Genomic DNA, 12205 nt, shown 5'->3' with positions numbered 1-12205 from the left:
GAAATCTGCTTTTGAGCTAAGGTGGTGCTGTAATTATGTCCAGTGAAGACGGAAGTGAGAAAGGTGATGTATCCCTGTAAAGAGCCTGCATCTGAATAAATGTGTTTGCCTTGCCTATGCTGTATGAGAGGAAACATTGGACATGGAATGGATGGCAGTTGTCAAAATATGAGTACCATTTTTGTTAATAGTTTGGGCCTGGACATCATGAGGGTTCAAAAAATGAAAATGTTCTCTTTTATTTAATAAAATTCTGTGATTCTTCCTGATTCTTCAAACATGTACTTTATGTACAAAATGCAACCTCATGACTGTTGTGTTTAAATTCCTTTTTAAAGCAGATGCAGTGAGTGCTTTTTAAGTGCCTAGGAGCCCACAAGAAGTCTGCTAATATCAAAGATAGACCTAAATTTGAGGATGAAATATCTCATAATGTATGTTTGCAGCGCAGAAGGTCTTTCAAATTCTAAATTCCTGCAAAAATGTTTACATGGCAAAATGCAGAATTCAGAAAAAGCTCTCAGTAGTTGCATTTGGGACCACTTGCCAAAACTGCATTTTTTGGCATGTCAGTCTTTCAGATTGGTGTGATGGATGTCATAATATACTTTAATGATGGATTTACAAGGAGACTCAAAACCATAAACAGACTAATCATCTGGAGACACTATAAAAATTGGCTTCTACTGGTGGACAATCAGTGTCTCAGTGAAGGTAAAAAAGCTGCTGAATGCATGACAAATGAGGCCAGAGTAACAAAGAAAAGAAAGAAAACTAGAGAAAACTTGTCCAAGATTTAGCATTATCATTGGCTACTGGCCAGCAAACATTTTATTGTATTCTAAGAAGCTAAATGAAAATTTTCCCAAACAGGGCTTGATCCTAAGTTCAAGTTCTTGTTGTTGACCCACTGTGCAGCTCTTACCTATTCCCTTGCAAACATCCTAACCACTTATGGCTTTTTGCTTCTGTAGTGAGAAGCAGTCCCTCCCAAAATGAAACAACCATCTCGCTGAGGCCTTCACAGACCTAACAGTCTTGTACTGAAATAGATGTTCCATGCCTTATCTCTACAGTCACCCATCACCACGCAAAGTACCACCCTCCAACCACAGAGGAGCATTCGCATCATAAATTGGTACCACACAGGACAGGAGTTACTGAACCACATTCTCCATCAGGGTTTTCACTATCTCTCGTTGTGCCCTGAAATGAAGAGCATCCTATTCACTATCCTTGCCACCCCTCCCACAGTGCTGTTCCAATGGCAAACAAACCTATATAGCATCTTCTTTCATGCCTACTCCACCCCTGCTCCCATGCACTTGCCTCATGTTTCATATCTCTGTATTAGACCTACTTGCAAGACCTGCGCCATACATCATCCCGAGACCACCTACTCCAGTCCAGTCCAAACATCACATGTCCCAATTAAAGCAGGACTACCTGTGAAAGCAATCATATGATCAACAAGCTAAGCTGCAACCACTATACTGTGTTTTACATGGGCATGACAACCAACAAACTGTCTGTCCAAATGAATGGTCTCTGACATACACACAGTTGGTCCACACAGTTGCTGTGCACAGTAACCGACACAAAATTCTTCACTTCCGTAACTGCTTCACAGTCTGTGCCATCTGGATCCTTACTACCAACACCAGTTTTTCTGAACTGAAAATGTAGGAACTCTCCCTGCAGATAAATCCATAAAACCTACACACCTATACCATCTGGACTCAACCTTCATCAGTCACAGTCCACCCACCTGTTCCTTTCCCTTTTCCCGCCTGAGTACTACACAGCCTTCACTTCCACCAATGCACCCATGTATTTTCATTCTTCATTTTTTTACTTCTCTCTTTTTTGCACCCCCTCCCCCCACCCGCCCAATCATCTGTCTACCCCATGACTGTGCCTAACTGCCCAAACCTCTTCACACCAGATCCCTGTCTGCTCTTAAAGTAGAGCCAGTAATTGGTCATCCCCATCCCTACCCTACTATGCTTTGATGTCCAAATACTTATAATATAGGATACATAAAGCTATTCCATCTGTACATTTTGCAAATGTTTCTTGGATGAAGGTTTAGGTACAACACCATCATTTCAATGAAAATGGAAACAATATTAATCAGATGTAATAACATCGAGCCATTTATGAACAGTTGGGCCAGCAACAGTTGACAAAATCTTGCATGCAGCTTACTGTGTATAACAGATTCACACCAGAACAGTGACATTTACAATTTTGCGTTAGCAAGACTGTGAAGATATTACTGGGTGAGATTTATTTGATCTGTTTAGTCCTTGTAATCAGGACAATGTACTTTCTGTTCCTGCTTTCAACCCAAAAGACAGCATTACTCAATTGATAGAGGGGCTTCCTGATTTATTTTCTGAAGGATGTGGCAGAGCAAATAATTTTGTGGTGCACATTACAACTGAAGGACAATGTGCAACCAAAGTGTTCTTGATGCATCCCATCCATTGTTCACTTAGAGAAAATGTTCCAAGTGAACTTAAAGAAGGGCAAGACAATGGTGTTATTGCTCCTATCCAGGCCAGTCAATAGGCTTTTCCCTTAGCAATCTTACCAAAGGCCTTCTGGAAGACTTCGTCTTTGTGTTGACTTTAAATCCACGGTGAATCCACAATCAATAATTGATACTTATCTGTTGCCTCACCCTGAGGAACTGATTCACAGGCTTTGTGCCAGTCACCATTTTTCAAAAACTGACTTACACAATGTGTATTTGCAAATTCTGCTAGTTGTGGATCTCAGAAAGTTTTTGCAATCAACTCACATTTAAGGTTGTTCAAATTTTTGTGCTTACCCTTTGGCAGCGCTTCCACACTTGGCATATTCCAATGCTACTTGGAATAGCTTACTGGAAAAGTTCAGTAGTGTTCAAATTACATGGATGCCACTGTGGTTCCAGAATGTTCACTGGAGGAACATATCTGTAACCTTCATATGCTTTATCAAGTACTTTCAGCTGCACGTTTGAAGTGTCACCAGGACAACTGCACCTTTTTCCAGACTGAAATTCAGTATTTAGGCCACGTTCTTAATAGCCAAGGTGTTCATTCCCTTCAGTCACATTTGTTGGCCATCCAGGACCTCTCTGCCCAATAGAACATGACACAATTGCTTTCAGTTCGTGGGAAGCTGACATATTGTACATATTGTAATGACAGGTTGTGGCTCCACTGTATCATTTGTGCCAGAAGAATGTGTTTTTTGTTTGACCTAAGATTGTCAGGACACGTTCCAGAAACTTAAAATTGCCCTGTTGAGTGACAGGTGCCTTGTTCATTTTGATCCAAATAAGACTGTGATTTCGGAAATGGGAGCTGTGCTCTCATACAGATTTTGTTCACAGGACAGGCTGGTTACTTTTGCTTTCAAGTTATTGACCAAGACTAAATGGAACTATTCCAAAATCAAGAAGGAACTCCTCACTATTATCTAAAGCATGATAAAGTTTCACCATTATCTGATTAATGTGAAGTTTTGTCTAGTGATGGATCATAAGCCACTTCAGACTTTGTTTCATCGGTACCACCATGCACAGCTTAGAAGCTGCTTTCGTGCTGTCACAGCATCAGTATGAAATACTGTATCACCCACATCAAAGCATACAAATGCTGATGCTCTTTCTCACCTTCCTGTTGGTCCTTACTCTGAATTTAATGCACAAGTTACTGAACTTTTACAAACTTTTGCCCTGAACTATAAGAAAATTGCACAGGCCACAGAAGAAGACACTGACCTGAATTACATCCCTACTACTTGGCCTTGTTCAGTGAAAGACAATCACAATTCTTTTGTGTGCCAATATTTTGCTCATAGGCATAGCCTCTCCATCCAGTACAGTGTAATTTTATTACAACATGACTTTGGGCAATTCTGTGTGCTTATTTCTAAAGCATTGCAAAAAGATGTGTTGCAATTACTTCACCAAGGACATTGGGGAATTGTATGCACATTGGCACTGTACTTGGACAGTCATGGATGCCCACATTGAGCATATGAAGTCACAGTGTAGCACTTAAGCTGAGACTCTATTGGTTCCACCGCAAATGTTTTTAGCTTGGCCAAAGTATCAATCGACATGGCAATGAGAGTGTACTGACTTTGCTGGTATCTTTCAGAACACTCATTGGCTTATAGTTCAAAAATGACCAAACGTGTGTGAATTCCTTAGGGACCAAACTGCTGAGGTCATCCATCCCTAGACTTATCCATTATTTAAGCTAACTTATGCTAAGAACAACACACAAGCCCATGCCCAAGGGTGGACTCGAACCTCCACCGGGAGGTGCTGTGCAATATGTGACATGGCGCCTCAAACTGAGCAGCCGCTCCATGTTGCAGCTCATTGTTATGGACTATTTTTGCAAATATCCATTTGCACTGCCCATGAACTCGACTACATTGCTTAGTACCATCCAGACAATGTCATATATTTTTTGCTTGGAAGGTTTGCCTGAAGTGTTGCTTATAGTCTATGGACCACAGTTTACAGCTCAGGACTTTGAAGAGTTTTGTGTGGCCAATGATACTCCTATTACTTGTGCTCTGTTTCATCCTCATTCGAATGGAGAAGCTGAGTGATTTGTGCATATGTTCAAGAAACAGATGACCGACCTATGTGCCCCCCCACACATGGCACCTCCCATGCTCTACAAATATCGCTTTGTGCCTAATGCTTCCACTCTTTTCAGAGTTTTTGGTTGCACCGGGTGCTAGAAGAGGGGAACAATTCTTTGAAATTTGTGTGCTTGCATATATGTAACTTGAGGACCTGCTGGGTTGCTGGGCCACCATCAGAACAAGATTCGTGCTTGTCACTTGTGAGAATCTTCCACAGATTTTCTGTCCCCAGATTCACATCCTATCAGGATCCTGTGGCTGGTATGGGTGCAACTGGATGCCTCTTCAGCACTGCCTGTGAAACCGGTGGAGTTTGATCCCATTGTCCTCAACACTGCATCATCTCACCTTCCAAGCACTCATCCCGGTGCTCACCACGGACCGGACACTGTCATCATCACTGCTATCTCCGTTTTTCATCATAACAGCTCAGGAAGAGAATGGACACCTTTCCAGGGTTTCCCAACTGACATTCCAACAGAGCACTGGAAAAATGTTGGATATTTGGCCAGGGGCTTTGTGTTGGTCCCAATAGTGGCTTCCCTGCCATACAGCTTCCTGCCCCTCGCACATCACCTGTTCCTGTAAGATGGCTCCCTACACGACAATGGTGCAGCATTCTGGGGGAGGAAAGTGCAGTCCAAAAGCATTGTCTGAACACCAAGCAGAGCAGTACCATGAAATGACATCAAGACTACAGTGACCCACAAATCAATGGAAAGAGCGGGCAATGCCAGACCTTCAGGAAGACAGGATTCGGTGCCCCCTGTCAACACTGATTTAACTTGCAGCCCATCACTGGTCAGCTCTGTGTGATTGCAGACTTTGAAAGCATCAGTACTGAAAATTAGGAAGGTTATACTTAGCCTGTGTTCTGTGAGTAGTAATAGATTGTCAACGTACTTACATAATATGAGGCACTACAAGTTAAATTATGGTTCTCTTCTTTGTAGAAATAAAGTGTTACAGTAATCTTCAAGTGTTTTGTACAGACGATTTTGCACTCCTGCCAGCAACCATCACAACACTCTCCTTCCTTGTTGGTGTCAGTGCTGACTACCATGGTAGCTCACACAAGAAAGGCATTGGAACATCATTGGGGCAAAAGTGTTAGTACACAGAAGACAACATTGAAACATAAAAAAGTTTCCCTGATGTGAGTCGTTTATTTCTATTCCATTCAATAAACTTTTCAAACTACCTCTTACATTAATGGCTTCCCATTGCAGGTCACTGGAGGTGAAGAGTGTTACTTGCTGACAACAGCAATATAAAAATTGAGAAAAGGACACCAGAAATGTTAGGAGTAAAAGCTAACAAGGCACTTATATCAGTTCCAGATGGTTACTCTTAATAAAAAGAGACTAATAACAGCTGGCCAGAATGGGCGTGCGGTTCTAGGCGCTATAGTCTGGAGCCGAGTGACCACTACGGTCGCAGGTTCAAATCCTGCCTTGGGCATGGATGTGTGTGATGTCCTTAGATTAGTTACGTTTAATTAGTTCTAAGTTCTAGGCAACTCATGACCTTAGAAGTTAAGTCGCATAGTGCTCAGAGCCAAGACTAATAACAAGAACTTCTATACAAGTAAAAACCCTAATAGAATAAACCTTGAAGTACAATATGAGACCATAGAGTCTGTAGCTAGTACAAAATTTTTAGGTATGTATGTTGCTCAGCAATTAAAATGCGATGAACGTTTGTCATTTTCGTACAAATGTGGGTTCCAGCTTCCACGTATATAAGCTTTTGTGTTGTGTATGTGCACTTTTTGCAACAAAAACATTTGAATATCTTTGCAAAGTTTGCAATTTACCTCCCCCCCCCCCCCAAAAAAAAAACAACAGTTGAAGACATTTATGTGAGTTGATATCATGTGACTTGAATTGACTTGACATGCAATGACGTGACGGACAGTGTCAATACACCTTGACATGATGGTGCCACGACGTGACAGTGCCATGACAGCTAGTGTGAAATGGCATTAAACAAATAATATGTTACCAAAAATGCGAGTTATGATTTGTGAGTGCAAGCACTGTATAAATTTTGAATTATATGTGGGGAAACAGTGCCCGAGTATAATGTGGCATGTATTAAACTACAAGTTAGTTATTCAGGAAACCAATAACATTCTAACATCTTGGAAGAGTAGTGTGAGTTCAGGTGATATTTACTTGCCAGCTGTTGGTAAGTTTACCATAGCAGACAGCATTTTCATCTTTGAGTCTTATTTCTTTTATAAATGTGTTTGTGGCCTCTGATTTGTCCCTTCATGAAATTTATTTTTGGCTACAACATTTGGATTTAGTCTTACTTGTTTTTAACTCTTTGTCCCAGCTGTAATACCATAACCTACGCTATAACACTGATACCCACCCACCCATATTATTTCAACTGACACCATACTGAAAGCTGTGAAACTATACAAAATTTGTTGCATCCTTTGTTAATGGTAGCTCATGGTACTATTACAGGAGGGCACAAGGTGTGGCGTCATGTTAGCTACATGAGTGATCCGGCTTTAATAATCGTGTATTATTTCCAATCTTCAATGGCGATTTGTTACACTGAGTTCAAAAAATACCCTGGGAGGTGCCGGAACGCCATTCTTACAACTACTTGTACCTGTGGGGTAAAGTGTAGGCAATTTACATCTAAAAGATCACGTTATTACAATGTAAAAGAAGAGAAAGCGAATGCAAAATAGAAGATTAGAGTTAAAATTTGTTCGTATTCTGCGGTAAATAGCATTGTGATTGCCTAGTACTGGAAAAAGAAAAATCACATCTGACAGAGGAACTAGTTGAAAGACAACTCCAGCTTACCAGTAGACGCTTCGATAAATTCGTATGCGTCGGACCCCTCGTGCAACATGACACATGTTCCAAGTTAGACTTGGTCTACTTTTTCTGTTCGTGTCACTGTGCAGGGGTAAAGACACTGATATTCTCATACCGCAAGTGTTCGGCATGTAAACATTGTCAATTTGTTAACAATGGTACACGCCTACTGCGTTGGAAGTGCCGGCTCCTACCTGTTTGGAAAAAGAAGTAATAATAGTAATAATACAGTAGTAGTAGTAATAATAATAATAACACGGGACAACAAAATTTAACTTTTTTCATGCTTTAGAAACAAAGTTAATTTGCATATGAAATCGAAGGAACCGAATACGAAAATGACAATAAAAATCCTGAATTAGTTCGAGTTTAAGGTGATTGTAATGCGTCTGATTTATCTAGTGTTCGTGAGAAATAATCAGGAGTGCATACAGTGGAAGTGGTAAAAAACGACTTCCCTAGATATTAGAAATGTGCGTCTGGAACATCTCTAGCGATCGTTCAACAATAATCAGTAAGCATAAAATTACTCCCATGGCTTTTGTTCATCGCTGACGAGTATTTCAATCGTGTTCACTACAATTCACAGCTCCCAACAGTTTTACAAGTTGGCCTGTGTCTCCTCCCGGCGCACTGGATAACCAATTAGATTTGTTGGCAACACAATTCCGTTGTTCACTAACACAGCTTTCAGACTTAGTTTTGATGCATCTATGAACAGTTAACATTCATTTATCGGGGTTTTGTTCTGTGTTAAGTTTACTCATACCACCATTTACATTTTTACAATACTCTAGATCACTTCCCACTGAAGAACAACATTTTAGAGCCTTTGGTGTGTCTGAAAAACAGATACCTTAACGTTTTCCGCAAGAGTTCCCCACGGCTTGAGTGTAGATGCCAGCAATTCTGACAACCTCAGGTCCCTCACAAAATCATTTTATTCTTGCTGAGTGACCAGATGGCGATTACATGATCAGATTTTGATTTTGAGGTCAGGATCAGTGAATGACGACGAAGCTACAATAGCTTTTGGCACACCTGTGTCGAGTTTGCCTGGTGGCTTCATCGGGTGAGCCACTGTAGTAAGAGGCGCGAGGTTGTGGAACACACAGTTCTTGAGAGTGTGGCACAGGACGAGCGGTTGAAGGGATGTTGGGACAAACGGAAGGCCACTTTCTTCTGGATACGCGACTAGTTGGAGGAATCATGTTAAAATTGCAGTTTGTAGAATGATCGGTCGTCTCTCTCCAAATCACGGGAACAGCAAACGGCATGCTTGGTCTTTTTACATGAAGCCAGTCCCACAAGTCTGCAGAACACGTATTACAACAAATGAACAGCACCCACTTCTTGTCCATATCTCCCACTTTAAAACTAAAATACAAGTAGTTGGCGTTCTTTAACGTTGGCATTAATTTCTTTTTGGACTGGTGGCGTTCTTTAACATTGGTATTAATTTGTTTTTGGATTGGCAAATGTTACCTTACCGCAAATAAAGCAAAAATTGACCGCACTGTTCACATACTCACGCGACATGATTCTGGTCAGCATATATATAAAATTCTCACTTCGACCACTATAAACATACAAGTCCTAGTAGGCCTTCACTTTGGTACTAAATTAGTTTTTTGATCGTCAAGGGTCACCTTATCTCAAACATCAATTTTTTGTGCACCGTTAACACATTTAGGCGATATGTGTCAAATTAGCTAGCTCAGCTAACGATAAAAGATATAACACAACAAACTAACCTAATATCTCACCACTACCACCTCTGTGAATGCAAATTATAGCTACGCAAGAACTCTACGCAACATGTTTTCCCAGTTAAAGTTTTTAATACGAACTAATGTATGACTTTCAGCGTTGTTAATTAATTTCAGGAAAAAGCACCTAACGGTGGTAAAATATCCGCTTTTATGTTTTCAGTGTAAAAATATACCTTTTCCCTCTTAGCAATAATTTAGAAAGCCGCGTAACTACCACATAAAAGTAATGTTAATTTAGGAAGATTTTTCTGACTGATGAATATCCCAAATCCAGCAGATTTAATGGAAAAAACTACTAAGCTGGTTGGTTGGTTGGTTTGGGAAAGGAGACCAGACAGAGAGGTCATCGGTCTCATCGGATTAGGGAAGGACGGTGAAGGAAGTCGGCCGTGCCCTTGGAAAGGAACCATCCCGGCATTTGTCTGGAGCGATTTAGGGAAATCACGGAAAACCTAGCCGGCCGCGGTGGTCTCGCGGTTCTAGGCGCTCAGTCCGGAACCGCGCGACTGCTACGGTCGCAGGTTCGAATCCTGCCTCGGGCATGGATGTGTGTGATGTCCTTAGGTTAGTTAGGTTTAAGTAGTTCTAAGTTCTAGGGGACTGATGACCACAGATGTTAAGTCCCATAGTGCTCAGAGCCATTTGAACCATTTGAACGGAAAACCTAAATCAGGATGGCCGGACGCGGGATTGAACCGTCATCCTCCCGAATGCGAGTCCAGTGTCTAACCACTGCGCCACCTCGGTCGATGAAAAAACTACTAAATTGGCAACACTGATGTGATTGTTGATTTTTCTTTGTCGATGTTAGGGTACTAGCAATAAGATCAGCGATATAGCTAACTGCCAAAAAATGGATGTTTAATAAAGAAGCACACAATTGCTGTTGTAATGAACGCTTATTTTTCGCACATGGGCGTATCCGGCGATAACATATTACTTCGACACACGAACCAACCCTAAAAAGCTTAAGTCATAATCGGTATCAGCGCCCTCAAATTAATAGTAAATAGAATTTTTTTATACCCAAAGCATTTTCACTGTTGACCCGTGTAATTTACGTTTGGCAGCCGAACTCGCATCTTGCAATGCCACACAGACAGAGATGTTGTTTAAAGAAAGTTTGTAGTAGATAACCTATTTACTGCAGTAGTAAATGTACCTCATAGCCTTTTGTCGTGAAAAAATTAGCCGGCCGGAGTGGCCGATAGGTTCTAGGCGCTACAGTCTGGAACCGCGCGTCCGCTACGCTCGCAGTTTCGAATCCTGCCTCGGACATGGATGTGTGTGATGTCCTTAGCTTAGTTAGGTTTAAGTAGTTCTAAGTTCTAGGGGACTGATGACCTTAGAAGTTAAGTCCCATAGCGCTCAGAGCCACTTGAACCTTTTTTTTTTTTTTTTGATAAAATTATCCCGCCGCTATTCTCCTCGCAAGCGAAAATGATACATTATTCTGAGTTCCACACTAATAAATTAGTACCTTCAATTTGTGTCATCAGCGAATATCTGAAACTACTGCAGATGTGAATAGGCCCTATTGCATCTGAAAATCATTTACCTGAGAGCAAAATAACATGTACAAACTTCATGAAAATTACTCTCTCTCAGCTAGGAACATCGTAGATTGCAATAGTACTACCAAATTAGTTGCGGTCGTAGACTTACGTTGGTCTTGAACATTTCTTTTGCAAGAAAATACGTTTCCTTCATCGCTATCTTTCCAACAAGCTAACATGACTCGAATCCTCCTATCCCTTAACCATCTCATATCCAGCATACGCATTGATGACAAACCAAAAACTGAAATACTTTTACACCGTGCTTTCACAAAATGCTCGACTTTTTCTTTTTGGAGGATCTTCACAAATCAACTTTTCATCTCTTCTCAATATTGAAACAAAACGTTCATAAATGTAATAATTTTTAACTGTATTAAATGAAATATTGTAACCTAATACGGCTGTAGTAAGTGGTAGAGTTGAAAAGCAATACTCAAAAGAGGAAAACGAAAGCCACTTTACTGCGTGCATTACACAATTGGGTGCAAGTGTTCGTCAAAGACAAGTATATTATCAAACGAAAGAACCTGCAGATTAACGTAATTGGCTGCTCCTTCGACAGTCACAAAATGTAGTACAAAATTAATTGTATCGAAACAGTGTTGAAAAGAGGCTTTCATAATGGATGCTACCATTTTTTAAAGTCGGGAAGTATTTATCAACAAATCTGGCGACTAGTTTCGAACGAACTGGTTCAATCTCAAGCATGACTTACTGAGGCTGCACTAAAAGTGCCTGATCTTAATAACGAATATCAAAATGGCTATACACGTTTTAAAAAGTAATCGTACCTGACTGTCGGTTTCAACTAGTACCTATTTAGCAAGTCAGTTTCAAACTGTTTCGTTCTGACTTGCACATGTTAATTCTGACAGTCATCTACGATGACTTTGTAAATCATCTTTTGCCATTTTGATGTCCGTTATTAAGATCAGGTGCTTTCGTTGCATTCTCAGTATGTCATGCTTCAGACTGAACCACCTGGTTCGAAACTACTCGCCAAACGTATGTATTGCAACTGCGACAGCTTTTTAATAAACGTTTTTGAAAATATACATATATAACAGAGGTCCTGCAACAACTAAATGTAGAAAATGTAAAAAATAAAATAAAATAAAACATTGAAAATGCTTGACACCGGTAGTTACATTTTGGGGCTACTGTAAGAGTCATAATCTTTTCCTCGCGTGTCTCATCAACCATGTTCACGGCTGACAACAAAAGACTGCCGACAATACGGCCACTGCCCGGCAGCAGCCTCAGTCTCTGCAGCCCTGCAGCGCCCGCGACGCGGCAACCTGCCACACAGCTGAGATTTACGGGAGCTCCCAGGAGCTATAGCAGTTATTTAACCCTCTCGTATTAATATCAA

This window comes from Schistocerca nitens, chromosome 1 (genome assembly GCF_023898315.1).
Source record: "Schistocerca nitens isolate TAMUIC-IGC-003100 chromosome 1, iqSchNite1.1, whole genome shotgun sequence".
Classification (NCBI taxonomy): Eukaryota; Metazoa; Arthropoda; class Insecta; order Orthoptera; family Acrididae; genus Schistocerca; species Schistocerca nitens.
Note: the sequence above shows the minus strand (reverse complement) of the source record.